Genomic DNA, 16874 nt, shown 5'->3' with positions numbered 1-16874 from the left:
TTGGACGGTTAGTTGGTGGTTAGGCTGTTTTGTTCTGTATTGAAGACGCAACGGGAGTTTCGAGGTGAGTAATCTCACAAGGTTCATTAATGAACGAAATACCTTTATTTTTTAGAGTTATTTAGAAACGGCAAACTATAGTTGGTATTAGTAGGCATTGCTGAGCGGATGACTACGTATATATATATTTACGTGAAATATATATGTTTTGGTGGTTTGCGGATTTATGAAAACAATATGCATGAAATGATGTTTTTTATTGTTTTGGGTTGTGGCTTTTGGAAAACAAATGATTATGGAAATGTTGATTTCGATTTGTTTTGAAAAGTGTTGGGATTTGGGAAAAGCGTTGAGATTTGTGTACGAAAACAATATGCATGGATTTGGGTAACGGGAACTGGTTATTGATAACTCATGACATTACGTGTTTTTAGGGAACAAGGTGTGAGTTGCTTCCTTATTAACGGTTTTTAAGGGGACAAGGTGCAAGTTGTTTTCCTTATTAACGATTTGATAGAAATCGTTAATAAGGAAAAGGTGTGAGTTACTTTCTGTGGTACAATTTTGGTACAATTGATAGAAATCAAGGGGTGAGTTGCTTTCTATGTTTTATTGATAGTATTCAAGGTGTGAGTTTTTTTCTATGGTACGATTTTAGTACAATTGATAGAAATCAAGGAGTGAGTTGCTTTCTATGTTTTATTGATAGAAATCAAGGTGTGAGTTGCATTCTATGTTATATTGATAGAATTCAAGTGTGCATTGTTTTCTATGGTACGATTTTGGTACAATTGATATGAATCCAAGAGTGAGTTGTTTTCTATGTTTTGTTTTAAAAGGAAACATGGTGTGAGTTGTTTTCTATATCGGTATCTTCATATCTATCTGTACTTTGAAAAATGGAGATATCAGAAATATCGGGGATACAGGGTACGAAAATATCGTTTTTGAAAAAAGTCAATTTATTAGAAATTTAGAACTGCATATAAATACATATGAATGTCAACTTCACCTACATCCAAAAAGAGACTCTAGGCGGTTGAAAAGCCGTTAGCTGGTCTACGAAAATGCAATAATCAGACCAAAACATATGACTCATATAGTGCGAATTGTAGTGATGAACATGATAATTATAGATCTCTTTAGAGCTGCCGACTGTTTCCCCTATAAGGAGATAATAATGATGAACCCAACTAGATGACTGATCATATACTTCTCTATATTGATTATATCCATAAGCATTATAACCAAATTGATTGTTGCCTTCATGAGATTCATTTGAGATCTCATTGCGCTCTGTGCCTAAACTGATAGAGTCAAAACTTAAGGCAATTGAAGAAACATCAGATGGGATACTTTGATCATCAGTTGCACCTCTAGTCCTCCTCCCATATCTGGTCTTCTCTTGAGCACCATGACCAGTTGTTCTCACTCCGTGGTCTTCATCTTGGGTGGCATGATCAAAATTACCTTCACAGGTAAATTGGAATCCTCCATCCATAGAAGATTGTCCATATTCATATCTTTCACCTCCACCACCTGTTCCGCTTCCACCCTCTCCACCATCATCAGAACTATCTGGAGTTGTTGTACCACCCCACGCATCATCACTATCTGAATTATCATCTGGGTTTTTAATAACTTCTTTAGATAAGACTCTCTCTACGTTGATTCCAGCATTAGTTGCACATAACACCTATTCAACTACAGACTATACACTCACAGACTACACATAACACCTATTCCATTTGATAGTTACTTTAGCATTTGAACTTTTAGCTTCTTTATACTATTCAACTACAGACTATACACTCACAAACTACATAGTAGCTTCATTATTCCTCACTTTTTCAAGATGCATAGCCAAAATTTAATACTCCGTACTCTGCACTCTCTTCTCATCATGTCATCCATATATGGTTCCTTGACTTCCTTCTGCAATGTCATTTAGCCTCATTTGAATAATTGAACCTTTATGGCTTTATCTTCTTTCTATAATTCAACTACAGAGTTACAAACTACATACAGAGTTACATACATAGTCATAGACTACATAGTACCAAATCTCTCCTCACACAGATTTGCATTTAGACTTTTAGAGAATTACTTCTCACCCAAAATAGCCTTGAGGGTATTTCTCCGAGGTAAAGATTCGCCTTGAGGGGATTTTTTTTCTCACCTAGATTCACCTTGAGGGGATTTTCTACTCACCTAAATTCACCTTGAGGGGATTTCTCCTCACTCAGATAGTCAGATTTGCCTTTAGGAGATCTCTCTTCACACATATTTTCATTTAGAGAATTACCGAGTTTTTTATTTATTTTTACCTCAAATTTTACTAATATTTCTTCACTTTATCGGGGATATATCACAAATATCTAATATATCGGGGATATTTGACAATGTCGGAGAAATTTCGCAGAAACGGTAAAAGATAAGATATTTACCCCCTAGATATATCGGTCCGTCGAAAAAAGGAGATATCGGGGGATATATCGGAAATATCGCAGAGATTTAAAACCTTGGGTGTGAGTTGCTTTCTTTTATTTCAATTTGAAAGGAAATTAAAGTGTGAGTTATTCTCCTTTATTTCGTGTTTTAAGGAATCAAAGCGTGAGTTGTTTTCTTTATTTCTGGTGTGAGTTGTGTTAACTGTTTTGAGTTACTCATACGGGCTTGCAAAAGCTTACCGGGTTTGTTGTGTGACAACCCGGTACACTATTCAAATGGTGTAGGGGTTAATCCTGCAGGTTAGGATAATCGGGGCTGAAGCTGAGGTAGCGTCTTTGCAGCTTTATGGTAGGAAGCCAGTTTTGTAACTTTACCGTTGATAAGGACTTCCGTTGTAGTAAATCTTTGGAGCATTTACGTTTTATTTTGTTGTTGACAATTTAATTCGTAAGCATTGTAATATATGACTCTGTGGAGTGGGTCAATATTGACATAGTGGGTTTAGGGCATCAATATGTACTTGGGTTAAAAGGGAAAAAGTTTATGGGTATTTTATATTGATGGCTGAACGTTCACGCATATATAATTATGGGATTGTATATCGATTTGTATTTGTGTTAAAAATCAAGGGTGTGACAGGACGTGGGGGTCGTGGTATGGGCCATGGAGGCCCTTCCAATGTATGGTGCAGAGATGGTAGTGTTGGCCCTAGTGGTCATGGAAACAAGGTGCAAAAGGCACCTAAGAACCCTTCAGTCAAATAGGAAAGAGTTGGCAATGAACCATGCTATAGGTGTGGGGTCATTGGGCATTGGTACAAGAATTGCCAAGCGAGCAACAGAGTAGCAGCCAATTACAAGAGGTATAGGGAGTCTAAAGAACAAGAGACTCACTATATGGAAGAAGGAGGCCATGACCTAGACATCAACCTCACACAATTCCAGACTTCAATGGCAACGAGGATCTTGCTCAGTCAATGGATGCACTAGATTTTAACAGATCTGCTTTATTTTATTTTCTAAAGATAGTTGTGAAGGCATAATGCCTCATTTTTAATTAGACTATTGTGTGGTCTTAAAGTTTATTTAAATAATGGTTTGATGAATTAGATTTCTGAACAAGACCTTGATTTAATTACCGTTGGCTTAACAATAAATTCCGGATTTTATTCTGAAGCACTGAATTTATTTGATTTTATTTACAATACATATTTACATGGTTCGAAATAGCACTATAAAGATGTAAATCAATACATCTAGAGAAAAAATTATTAGAATGAAAAGATTATCATTCTACCTAAAATAGAAATACTCTAAAGAATATGAGATTTTTTTTTTCAAATTGATTAACAATACCTCCCATTTATTTGTAGGAATGAATCGAGGAGAACTTGAGTGCTTAGTTGATAGTGGGACTACCCACACCATATTAAGGAATAGGCAATTATTCATTGAATTAATAGCCTATATTTCCTATGTGACTACGATGATTGGATCATTACAAGTAATAAAAGGGTGAGGAACAACCAAATTTTTGCTGCCTAACGGCACAACATTTAAAGTCACAGACGCTCTGTATGCACCAAGAGCTAATCGAACCTTGTTAAGTTTCAGAGATATTTATGCCAACGGTTATCATGTAGAAACACACTGTGAGAATGGTGGAAGGAAACGCATTTTAGAGAAATTAATGAGTCAATCTAGTAGACTGTACCTCACTACTATTCAGATCATTGGATCCTATGCTGTCACCAACAATCAAATGTGGGACACTGACTTATACAGGCTTTGGCATGACCACCTAGGGCACCTCAGTTGTGACATGATGATCCGTATTTTAAAAAACTCACACAGACATCCCTTCTTACGAGTTAAAAATAAAATGGGACAAAAATCCGCCACACTGCAAGGTGTCGGTTCTAGTATTGCTCAAATGCAGCCATTGCCTTTTGAAATACTAGAAGCACTACCTCCCTCCCATTATGTCTCATTGACTATTTAAAAGGCACATCACTCGTTTTGCAAAGCCTACTCTTTAGCAAAAACAGGATCGAGACCTTCCTATGCTAAAGATACAAAACAAAACATTCCATTCTTACATAGGATACAAGGAGATATCTGTGGACCTATCTATCCAGAATGCGGACCATTCAAGTACTTTATGGTTCTGGTGGATGCTTCGACACGCTGGTCACATGTCGTTTTATTGTCCATAAGAAATGCTGCATTTGCAAAACTCCTAGCACAGATTATACGCTTAAGGGCTCACCACCCTGATCACCCTATCAAGTCTATTAGGCTTGATAACGCTGGAGAGTTTACATCAAAAGCATTTGATGATTATCGTATGTCTATTAGGATCGACGTAGAGCATCTTATACCCCATGTGCACACACAAAATGGTCTCGCAGAAACCACCATCAAAAGGCTACAGATGGTGGCTAGGGCACTAGTTATGTGCACCAACCTGCCTATATCTGCCTGGGGTTGTGCAGTATTGCACGTAGCTTTACTTATTCATTTCAGACCCACTGCTAGCCAACCATTTTCTGCGTACCAGTTGGTAACTGGATATGAGCCTGACATTTTACACTTGCGCATATTTGGTTGTGCAATATATGTGCCTATTGCACCCCCACAGCGCACCAAAATGGGTCCTTAGAGATAATTAAGTATTTATGTTGGATACGAATCTCCAACAATTATCCGCTACTTGGAACCCTTGACAGGCTATCTCTTTATCGCTAGATTTGCGGATTGTCACTTTGATGAAACAGTCTTCCCGTCATTAACGGGAGATAGGAAAAAGGACTTTCCAAGGGAAGGACAGGAATTTTCGTGGTTTGTCCCCACTCTGTCTCATTTTGATCCCTACACTTCACAATGTGAAAGTGAAGTAAAAAGAATAATCGATCTTCAGAACATAGCAGATTTGATACCTGATGCGTTTACTGATATCGCAAAAGTGACGAGATCACATATATTAGCTGCAAATGTGCCTGCAAGGTTAGAAGTTCCCAACAAGGGGTACAGCACAGCAAATAGAGGCGCTGCAACCACACTTAATGGAGGTGTGGTTGAGGTTTGTTGTAGTTATGAAAGGTGTTAGGAATCTTTTGGCACCGGGTTTTGTAGCCCAATTTGGGGGTCGGAATGGTGGATGTGGGGCCCACGCGTCGCCATTGCTGATGGTGCGTAGGAGCTCTTGCCGGCGGTTCTGGCCATATTTATTGGGTTGTTAGGTAGAGTTCTATGTTAGGAACAGGTTGGTATGATTTTCATAGCCATTGGAGTATTTTTGGTGAGCAATTAGGAATTTCCGAAACTTCGTGAAATTCAAATTTCTATTCAGGAAGATCCGACCGTTGGATCGATTCCAATTTTCAATAGGTAGTTATAGTTATCAAGTTAACGTAATCTTTGGAATTTGAGATTGTTTTTGATGAAAATTTGGGCATTTGGCGATTATTGTTGAGAAGTTTCGATATCATTTTATTTTCAAATTTAGCTTTCGATACTCAAATTAATGGTTATAAATTATCATATTGCTCAAGAGTCAAGACGACACGTAGATCGAGCTTGAGGAGAAATTTGTCGGATGGCCATCATATCCGCAAACTAGTGAGTGGACATTTGTTTTTAAATTAAATGTGCATATATGCAACATTATTCTTATTTCCCTATTGAGATTTAATATATGACTTTACAATTTAGAGATTCTTTAAATTGATAATTTATCAAAACTTTATAAATTATATTTTCAATAGCATGGTGATAATATCTAAGTATCTGGTTTATGCTTTTATTATTGAGATTTTGTAATGCTTTCAATCGAGTATTTTGAATATTGAGTTATTGAGAAAAAAATGGAGATGATAATTATCAAGATTTCATGAGTTTAATATTTGAGTATAAACGATTTATCGAGATTTCTTGTGTTTAATATTTTAAGAGAATTATTGAGTTCAGTTTCTTCAAGAAGGTAAATATGAGAGGTGACAATTATGTTAGTGCATGCATGCATCGCCAATTGCTTATGCTTCTTAGGAAGAAAACATATCAGTTTTGACCTACCAACTTAATACCACCAGCCAAGCCATTGTTTTGTGAAAACCATTACCCTCTACCTCTATTATCAAAAGACCCAAATCTAATAAAATTATCATCTGCAAAAATTTGCTCAATACTATAGTTATAGAATAGGTTCCTTCTTCATAGAGAGGATGGCAATGGTGTCTAAGGCTACTGAAGGCCTAGAAGAGGAGGAAAATGATGTTATCAAAGTGCCAGATCGACTGTGGGTACTATAACCAATAGAATCGATGACTTACCAGAGGTATATTTCTAAATTCACTTATATATCATTGACAGCTTCAGGGCCAGTTAAGTTGATAACAAGCGTTCAATATAATAACTTTTTATCTGTTTTCACTTGATAATATTTTGCTTTCCTGATTCGTTCATGTTACACTTACTCAGATGGACTAAGCCATGCGCAATCTTGATGACCATGGACTTGAGATGGGAGAAGGATATGGTTTTAGAGGACTCGGCATCAATGAGGGCAAGTTTGTATGGATAAGAAGAATAGTTTCTGAAGAGGAAAGAGACCATGGTGAGATTTGGGTCTCTAGGTAATACCAGAGGTGGTTTGAGTGACCTTAAAACTCCATCATGGTCATACCTATATTTCTCCATTGCAAATTAAGCAAGAGAAGAGTGATGGGTAATTGGGTAGTTGTTTTTTTATGGAAAGATAACAATTTATTCAGATTTGGGGCAAATGGGTAACACTATATGTTTGTGGGACTACAAGTAAAATGATAGGCTCCGATGGAACAGGGCTTGCTTCTCACCTCAAAATCATTACTTTTCCGGGTCATCATCAATCACTGGCTAAATCAGACCAGAACACACCTGATTCCTTATAAAGAGTCACCCATGCCTCCTCAGTTTCTCGGACTCAACTGAACCCTTTTCACTCTTAGCATACCCATGCCTCCCTCGATTCTCCGACGAGAAATAATCAGACCTGCCGCCGAGCTCTTCCTCCGCCACTACCCTAGAAAACAAATTATACTATTTAATCATTGATTCATGATTCTGGCTGGTTCAAGCTTTGAGCATTATGACATGAAAATAGACAAATGAGCAATCATGGATACTTGAATAAGCTAATTCAACATCAACTGATTCCTCATTTTGATGAAGTAGATATTATGTAAAGAAATGAACTTAATTAACAAAAGGCTAAAGATTCAAAAAAAAAGAAGAACGTCATAATCAAAGCATTCATATACGCACACCAAACAATATAAGAAAGTAGTGCCCATAATTTTTTACAAACTAACTTGAGCAAATTCGATCCCTAAAATGAACTAGGAACTAAACCAATTCTAAAATTGGTTGCACTACTGATTCGAAGAGCAGCAATGTGTTGAGGAGGAAGAGGAGAGAAGAGAATAGATATAGGTGGAGTGGAAAATGTGAGTGAAATGACCATTTTAGTCTCTAACGAATTATCGCAATAGTTAACATCCAATTTCGACAATTGAATAACATCGGAGACGGTTGATGAAATTAGAAAAATTAGGGGTGTTTTTAATTAAATTGAAACCACAGGAACTAACATGAAGTTGGACCTAAACCTCAGGGGGCTAAATTGAATTTAGTCCATCAATTTATTACTAAATACTAATAATCAATCTTCTTGTTCATTAGTTATACCGATAATCAATTTATTACTTATAATAATCATTGAGTTGAATTGGAAATTTGTAAAGCTGTAAACTTCTATTTCTACTGAAAATTTGGTCATTTTCGATCTGACTTTCTGTTGTTGAATGCTATCGTTTCTGTTGTTGACTTTTTCGATTGTTGAATATGAAAATTTTGGACTTGTTCTGTTTTAATAATGGCCGTAGGTCAGATTATTATGTTAATGTCAGATTGCTATAGCATCAGTTAATGCTAGTTTGAGATGCATTTTGTTAATCATTGTATCCTATAGCTCATCTAGAGATCCTTTGTAAACTACTAAATTGTGTATGTTTTATTGTTTGTTTAGCTTGATGGCATATTTCGGAGAATCTAATGCTATGAGTGAAATTGATAAATCATTGAGGCGTTCATCAAATGATCGATGTTGGATGGGAGTTTGCGCTGTTGGTGGATCACACAACTTACACAACTTGGATAAGTTGAAATGTAAGTTGTGTGGAGAAGTAGTAAGTGGTGGAATACATAGAATGAAGCAACACATTGCTAACGTCAAGGGAAATGTAGCCTCATGCAAGAATTCTACGGATGCTGATAAAACCAAATGTATAGCCATAATAGAATGAGCAAAATCTAAGACGAAACAAAATGATGTGTATGAGAAGGAAGTGAGAGAAGCAGTTGAAGTTTCACATGATAAAGAAGAAGATGAAAAAATTGAAGGGCCAAGAAAACGACCACACTTTCTTGGCCCTATTGATAAGTATGCATCCACAATCAATCCTGATTCTTCATTAGATGAAAGCAAGAGGATGCGACAGCAAAACATTAGTGATGCCATTTGGAAAGGAAGAACATATAGTGTGCATCAATGGTTGGATCAGTGGATTTATGAAACCGGCATTCCTTTTCATGCCATTGATGATGATAGCTTTAAGAGATTTGTGGAAGCAGTTGATCGATCAATTTGGCTCGGGTTACCAACCACCAATCCAATACCAACTAAGGGAACCATTATTGAAGTAAGAGTTTGAGAGGACTAAAAACTCACTTAAGAAGCAAGAAGATGAGTGGGCAAAGAATGATTGCTTAATCATGACCAATGCTTGGAGTGACCGAAAAAGAAGAAGCATTATGAACTTATGTGTCAATTGCAAGGAAGACACCACTTTTATTTCTTCAAGGGAAGACTCGACACAATCACACACCGAGGCCTATATCTTTGAATATGTTAACAAGTGCATTGAAGAAGTTGGGCAACTTAGGCCACAAAATGTATTTCTAGTAGTGACAGATAATGCTACTAACAATATGACGGCAGGGAATTTGTTGAAGTTGAAAAGGTCAAATATCTTTTGGACTTCATGTGCCACTCATACATTGAATCTTATGCTTCAAGAAATTGGTAACCAACCTAGATTCAAAGGAGTAATTGAGAAGGCAAAGACATTCACTATCTTTGTTTATGCACATCACAAGACATTGGCAGTGATGAAGAAGTTTACAAAGAAAAGTGACATAGTGAGGCTGAAAGTCACACTAGACTTGCAACTTCTTTCCTAACTTTACAAAGCTTGATGGAGAAGAAGAGTGAGTTGAGGTGTATGGTTACTTGTGATGAATGGACCGCTTGCAAATATTCTAAAAGTGCAAAGGGGAAAGTGGCATATAATACCGTATTGAGTGCCTCTTTTTGGAATAGGGTAACACTTTACTTGAAAGTGTTTGCTTCTTTAATTAAGGTGCTTCGCCTTGTGGATGGGGATAAAAATCCATCAATGGGTTTTCTGTATGGAGAATTACTTCAGGTAAAGGAAGAGATTAAAAAGACATTCAAACATCAAGAGGCCAACTATCGTCCGATCTTAGAAATTATTAATAACAATGCTCATGGTCATCTTGATAGTCCATTACATTTGGAGGCTTACATCTTAAATCCTTATTACTTCTACAAGGATAAAGTTATACAATATGATCAAGTTGTTATGGATGGATTCTTTGTTTGTGTTGAGAAGTTCTTTCTTGATGGCCTTGAGACCCAAAGTGTTGTAGAAAATGAAGAGTTGTTGAAGTATAATGATACGCTCAAAGCAAGCATATAATTTAACCATACAAAATGTCATCGTTAGTATATAGTAAATAGGGATCGTTCTATTCCGGGGATTGAGGATACACCTGTCATTGTAAAACAATTAAAGAATTAAAATAAACACAAAGTATAATATTTACAAGAATATATACTAATTACGAAATTAAGGGGGATTTAGGTTTTAGATTTCGAAAATTAAAAGAAATAAAATTCAGAAAATACAAAAACACATATACAAAGGTGAAACGCAAAAAACAAAGATAAAACCCATTCCAAACATCAAATTCGATTCAAACCCTACAATTGTTCTTCTAAGTCATGAGAAAGAAGTTGATCATCTAAAACATTTGAAGCCAATGATTTTCCATATTTTACTTTCCTTCACTAATTAATCTAAGAGAAAGCACATAGATCAATCCTATCAAACATGCAATCAAAGTCTAGAAAGCCAGCTAATCAAAACATGTTCAACGCAAAACACATAGAGAAAGGTTATCAACTTAAGTGCACAACCTAGTATGAAAAAGTTCATCTATTTGCATTCATTTTCAATTAAATTCGACTTTTGTCCAAAGCCTTTACTACTTTTGACTCAAGTTCACAAAACTATTAGGTGAATCATAAACTTAAATCTAGCATCAATTATATGCAAACCCTAAAAGTTTCGAACCAATTAAGACAAACATATAAAAGATATCGATCAAGCAAATTTAATTGAACAATCTCACAAAAGCAACTATAGAATCACAATCATAGGAATCAAAAATTTCATTTAATCATAAGAATTCGGATTTAAACTTTGTTCAAACATTGTTGTCAACTAGAAACAATTCCAACAAAAATCAAACAAGGTTACAAAGAAAGAGGACAAATTACACCGTGAGATGGAGATGGGGATGGAGAAGTTGACGTTATGGAGTCTTGAATCTTGGAAGCAAGTCTTCAAGGTGGATGATGGATGATGATGCTCACGGCTTCTTCTTCTCTTCTTCTTCCTTGCTTGAAACGTTGAAAGTGAACTAGAGGATGGAAAGAGTCTTGACGTTATGGAGAGAAATTTCTGAATTATGAGGTGCGTCAAACGTCAACATATGAGGGGGTATATATAGGGGAACGGTAAGGGATCTCCAAGCTTCTTGATTCTTCTATGATTTTCCAAGGAATTATAATAAAATGCCACATAACTCTAACCAATCGAAAATTTCCATGTAAGCCCTATTGTGTTGTCCAACCAATCAAAACTCTCCAAAATAAGTCTAAATCCCTTCATTATATATTATTGCCGAAAGTATATAAGGATTTTCTAATTTTCTTCATGAATTTCGGCCAAAATTCCTTTAGGAAATTTGGGGATGAACCTAGACTTGTTTTGGACCTTTTTCTTGTTGCACACACTTCTTCTTTCCTTAAAACTCTCCCTAAATCTTCTCCAACGTAATCTCTTTATTCTCTTCTTGATTTTCACGCCATCTCTCTCTCTCTCTCTCTCTCTCTCTCTCTCTCTCTCTCTCTCTTTCATGGAAAAACACAAAAGTCATCCCAAAAAAATTCTCTTGACATCGCAAAACCCTAATTTCCATGGGGTTTTATCTATTTTGCCGAAAATCCAATTTAATCCATAGAGTTTTTGGACCATGTTGCGTCATCTTCAAGCCATGTTGTCTCCAACGTCATTCCTTCATTATTTAGATCAAGTTTCTTGGTTGGCTTCGGAATCTTGCTTGATACACTTTCCTCTTTTGAACAGGGTTTCTTGGTTGGAACAGGGAAACTTCATTTCTGCTCATTTGTGCAGCCCATTGCCTCTTGTCTTAACACCTCTCAACGTTGGCTAGCTCCTCTTTCCTTTCTTGAGTTCATTTCCACTTGTTTGCTCCAAGGACCTGAAAATAGAAACTATTACTAAAAATAGAAACTTTCCTAAAAAGAAAATAGAAACTTTCCAAAAATGAAAAATGGAAACTTTCTAAAAGTAAGAAATGGAAACTTTCCTAAACTTAACGGATTCATTTAAGGAAATAACTAAGTAAATATGAGGAAATAACAGTTAAAACGTCGCATTAAAATGCTCTTATCAAATTCCCCCACACTTAGCTTTTGCTAGTCCCTTAGCAAAATCACAACATAGACACAACAAATGAAAACTCTGTTGCCCTTCAACATTTTGTCTCAGAAATCTCCTACTTTCACAACATCAAAATTAGCGCTCAACCAAGAATCAATGTTTAGGCATTCGAGAGTTAATTAAAACACATGATCTACACATATGCAAGTAGGACTTGGTTGTAATAATGGTGATGGGGTGGAGCTCAGCATATTTCAGACAAGTATGATTCATATCCTCACAAGGTATATCAACTCTTTCTTCTCTCAGAATTCAAGGTAATGCTTAAAAGCTTATAATCACTCAATTATATGTGAGAGAACATATTTTAAGGCAATCAAATAGCTCACATATATATAAGAAACGAAAAGCACTTTGTGACTATAATTTTTCAAAGATCTCATGAAAGATATCAACTACTTGCACAGATGGACCCAAGCCATGGGTTCAACTCTTGTAACTCATTTCCACAGATCAAAGGCTGTCCCATCTTAAGGATCAAAAAGGTCTTATTAAAGGTTGTAATGGGGCCAAGCTCAAGGTTTAAAGAAACGAAATGTAAGGAATTTAACAAAGTATCCTAAAAACCTAGTAGAGCTCATGTTGATGTAAAGACTTCTCCACCAAAGCATGCAAAATGTCACATCCTATAGAGGCTTTATAAATGGGCCTAATGTTTTCATGTTGGACCCAATCTTCATTCTAAACTTCCTTTGAATTCTAGTGGATTGGACAAAGGCCAAATTTTTCGATAGTGGGCCTTCAATTCAAACAAATTCCAACTCACCAAGTATGGGGGACTAAAATCCATAAACATATTTTTCTTTTTCTTTTCTTAGTCGTACACATTTGTTTTTCTTTTCAACTTTCTCTTTCACGACTTTCACATACATTTTTTTTTCTTATGGACAAGTCTACCCCCACACTTGAACTTTCACCTCTTCTCATCCTTCATCATTGACGCCAAATCCTCAAGTAAAGTCTCAAAAGATAGCTCCACTAAGTTCTTAGAACAAAGGGTAGGGTTGTAACTATACTAAGGTTCAGGGATTAAGGATTTTAAAAGTGATGAAAGAAAAGGTTTAATGTAGGTTCAAAGGGGTTTATCCAGGGGAGTCTCACGACGGGCACAAATGGGGTAACAGGCTTATTTGGCAATGGTGGTCACTCCTAGGGTGCCTCTATCCTTTCCAGAATCAGGAACATGTATTGATAAAAGTCTCAACAAGCACAAAAGTGAATTCTAGCATTCTCTAGTCCATCAAACTTAATTTATGGCAAGCAATCAATCAAATGAAAGAATAATGAGATCATCAAAACATCGCCAAGAAAATAAGAGTTTATTTTTCATTTCACTCTAAGAAAAAGGGACATGGGCTCGAATATCTCATATGGGCTTTTATGAATCAACACTCAACTTAACATGCTCATATTTTGTACCAAGGTCACGAAATCCATATCCACTACACAGGCACACATTTTTCATATATCTCAATTAACCAAAGAATACTATTTAAAATCATCTCAATATTGTGATTCTCTTTTAGCCATAATTTCAGAGATATAGAATCATCCTAGACAGTTGAAAGGGCATCCTATGACTCGAAAATAAAAACAAAGGACTAAGGTTATTTCCTTTCTCTTTTCTGTAACTCCTTTGGGATGTGACTAGGTAAGGAGGGGACCGATTTTGGCGGAGCTCAGCTCACTTGTTTAGCAGGGGACGAGACCCTTTGCTAGCACTTCTAGAATCCAAACCAGACCTTAGACATCACACCTTAATAGATGCGCCTAGTTTGAAGAAAGTATTTCACCCAAAAATGACTCAATTACTCAATAAATAAAAGCAACGAAATTTTTTTAAAATTTTTGACATTTTTAGATTTTTTTTATTTTTTATTTTTTTTCAATATATATGACTCAAGACAAAAGTATAAATCCCTTCCCCCACACTTAAATATTGCATTGTCCTTAATGTAATCAATCATAAGTATGCAATGAAACAAATAAGTATATAGGGATGAAATTTACTAAAAGAACTACTAAAGCAAAGATGAAAATTGAAAAGTGAAAGAAATAGGGAAAGAGAAAGCAAATCTGCATGTGTAGACTCCTTCACAGCTACTTCTGAATTAGGTTGCCTCCCAAGCAGCGCTTAATGTTTATAGTCTTTCAGCCTAGACTTGTACCTCCATTTAATCCTCAGGTTGTGGGGCACTTTGGAGGGGTACAGCCTCCACTTCATGCTCCACGAACGCTTCATAATAAGGCTTTAGGCGGTGACCATTGACTTTGAACTCGTTGCCAGTCTGTTCACTCTTTATCTGCACTGCTCCATGAGGAAACACATTAGTAATAGTGAAAGGCCCAATCCAACGAGAACGAAGCTTACCTGGGAAGAGTTTAAGACGAGAATGGAATAAAAGAACTTTCTGGCCCACAACAAAAGTCTTTCCACCAATCATCTTATCATGGAAGGCTTTTGTCTTTTCTTTATAGATCCTTGCACTTTCGAAAGCATCATTCCTTATCTCCTCCAACTCTTGCAATTATAGCTTCCTATGAAGCCCAACCTTATCAAGGTCCATGCTAAACTACTTCACTGCCTACCAGGCTTTGTGTTCTAGCTCCACAGGCAAATGGCAAGGTTTGCCATACACTATCCGATATGGTGACATTCCAATGGGAGTTTTGTACGTAGTCCTATAGGCCCACAAAGCATCCTCCAAACGTAGGGACCAATCCTTCCTATTAGGGTTCACAGTTTTCTCCAATATCCTCTTGATCTCACGATTAGAGACTTCAGCCTGCCCACTAGTCTGGGGGTGATAAAGTGTAGAAACCTTATGTGTAACATCATATTTCTTCAACAACGCCTCAATTGTTCGATTGCAGAAGTGGGATACACCATCACTAATAAGGACTCTAGGCATTCCAAACCTGCTAAAGATGTTAGATTTGATAAAATCTGCAACAACCTTAGAGTCATTAGTTCAAGTGGCCTTTGCTTCCACCCATTTCGAAACATAGTCCACAACAAGCAAGATATAGAGAAATCCAAAAGATAAAGGAAAAGGTCCCATAAAATCTATACCCCAGACATCAAATATTTCAACAGTTATGATATTAGACAATGGCATTTGATCTCTAGGACCTAGATTTCCGGTTCTCTGGCATCTATCACTAGTTAAACAAAAGGCATATGCATCCCTAAATAACGTTGGCCAAAAGAACCCAGATTTCAACACCTTAAACACAGTTTTCTTAGACCCAAAGTGACCCCCACATGCTTTAGAATGGCAAAAAGAAAGTATGGCATTTTGCTCATGTTCAGGTATGCACCTCTTAATCAACAGATCAGAGCAATATTTCCAAAGATAAGGTTCATCCCAAACATATTGTTTAACATTTTTCTTAAACCTATCCTTATGAGCACGTGACAAGGTATCAGGAATCTTTTTAGAAACAATATAATTCACAATATCTGCATACCATGGTTCACTTACCTGGATTCCAAAGAGCTGCTCATCTGGAAAAGTCTCCACCAAAGGGAGACGGTCTTCTGCGTGCACCAAACGACTCAAGTGGTCAGCTACCATGTTCTCACTACCCTTCTTGTCCTTAATCTCCACATCAAATTCTTGGAGGAGGAGGACCCATCTAATGAGCCTTGGTTTCGCCTCCTTCTTGGTCATTAAGTATTGGAGAGTTGCATGATCAGTATAGATAACAACTTTAGTACCAAGTAAGTAAGAATGAAAATTTTCAAGTGCAAAAACAACTGCAAGAAGCTCTTTTTCAGTAGTTGAGTAATTCATTTGTGCATCATTAAGAGTTCTTGAGGCGTAATAGATGGCATAGGGTCTTTTGTCCTTTCGTTGCCCCAAAATAGCTCCAACTGCGTAGTCAGAGGCATCACACATCAACTCAAAGGGCAAGGACCAATCTGGAGGTAACATGATGGGAGCAGACATCAAAAGCTCCTTAAGCTTGTCAAAAGCTTCTTGGCACTCCTTGTCAAAGGTAAACGTCACATCCTTCTGGAGTAGGTGGCAAAAAGGTCTTGATATCTTGGAAAAGTCCTTGATAAACCTCCTGTAGAACCCTGCATGACTAAGGAAAGATCAAATCTCTCTCACAGAAGTGGGAGAGGGTAAGTAGCGCACAAGGTCTACCTTAGCTTTGTTAAGCTCTATACCCCTAGAAGAGACAATATGTCCTAGGACTATCCCTTGCCTAACCATAAAATGGCATTTTTCCCAGTTTAATACAAGGTTAGTTTCATGCAACGTTTTAAGATTATTTCCAGATTATTAAGAAAATCATCAAAACTTTTTCCAAAAACAGAAAAATCATCCATGAATACCTCTATGATTTTCTCAATATAATCTGAAAAAATACTTACCATACACCTCTGAAGGGTACCTGGTGCGTTGCAGAGTCCAAAGGGCATGCGACGATATGCAAATGTTCCAAAGGGGCAAGTGAACGTCGTCTTCTCTTAATCCTCATT

This window comes from Rosa chinensis, chromosome 3 (assembly GCF_002994745.2).
Source record: "Rosa chinensis cultivar Old Blush chromosome 3, RchiOBHm-V2, whole genome shotgun sequence".
NCBI classification, from domain to species: Eukaryota; Viridiplantae; Streptophyta; class Magnoliopsida; order Rosales; family Rosaceae; genus Rosa; species Rosa chinensis.
Note: the sequence above shows the minus strand (reverse complement) of the source record.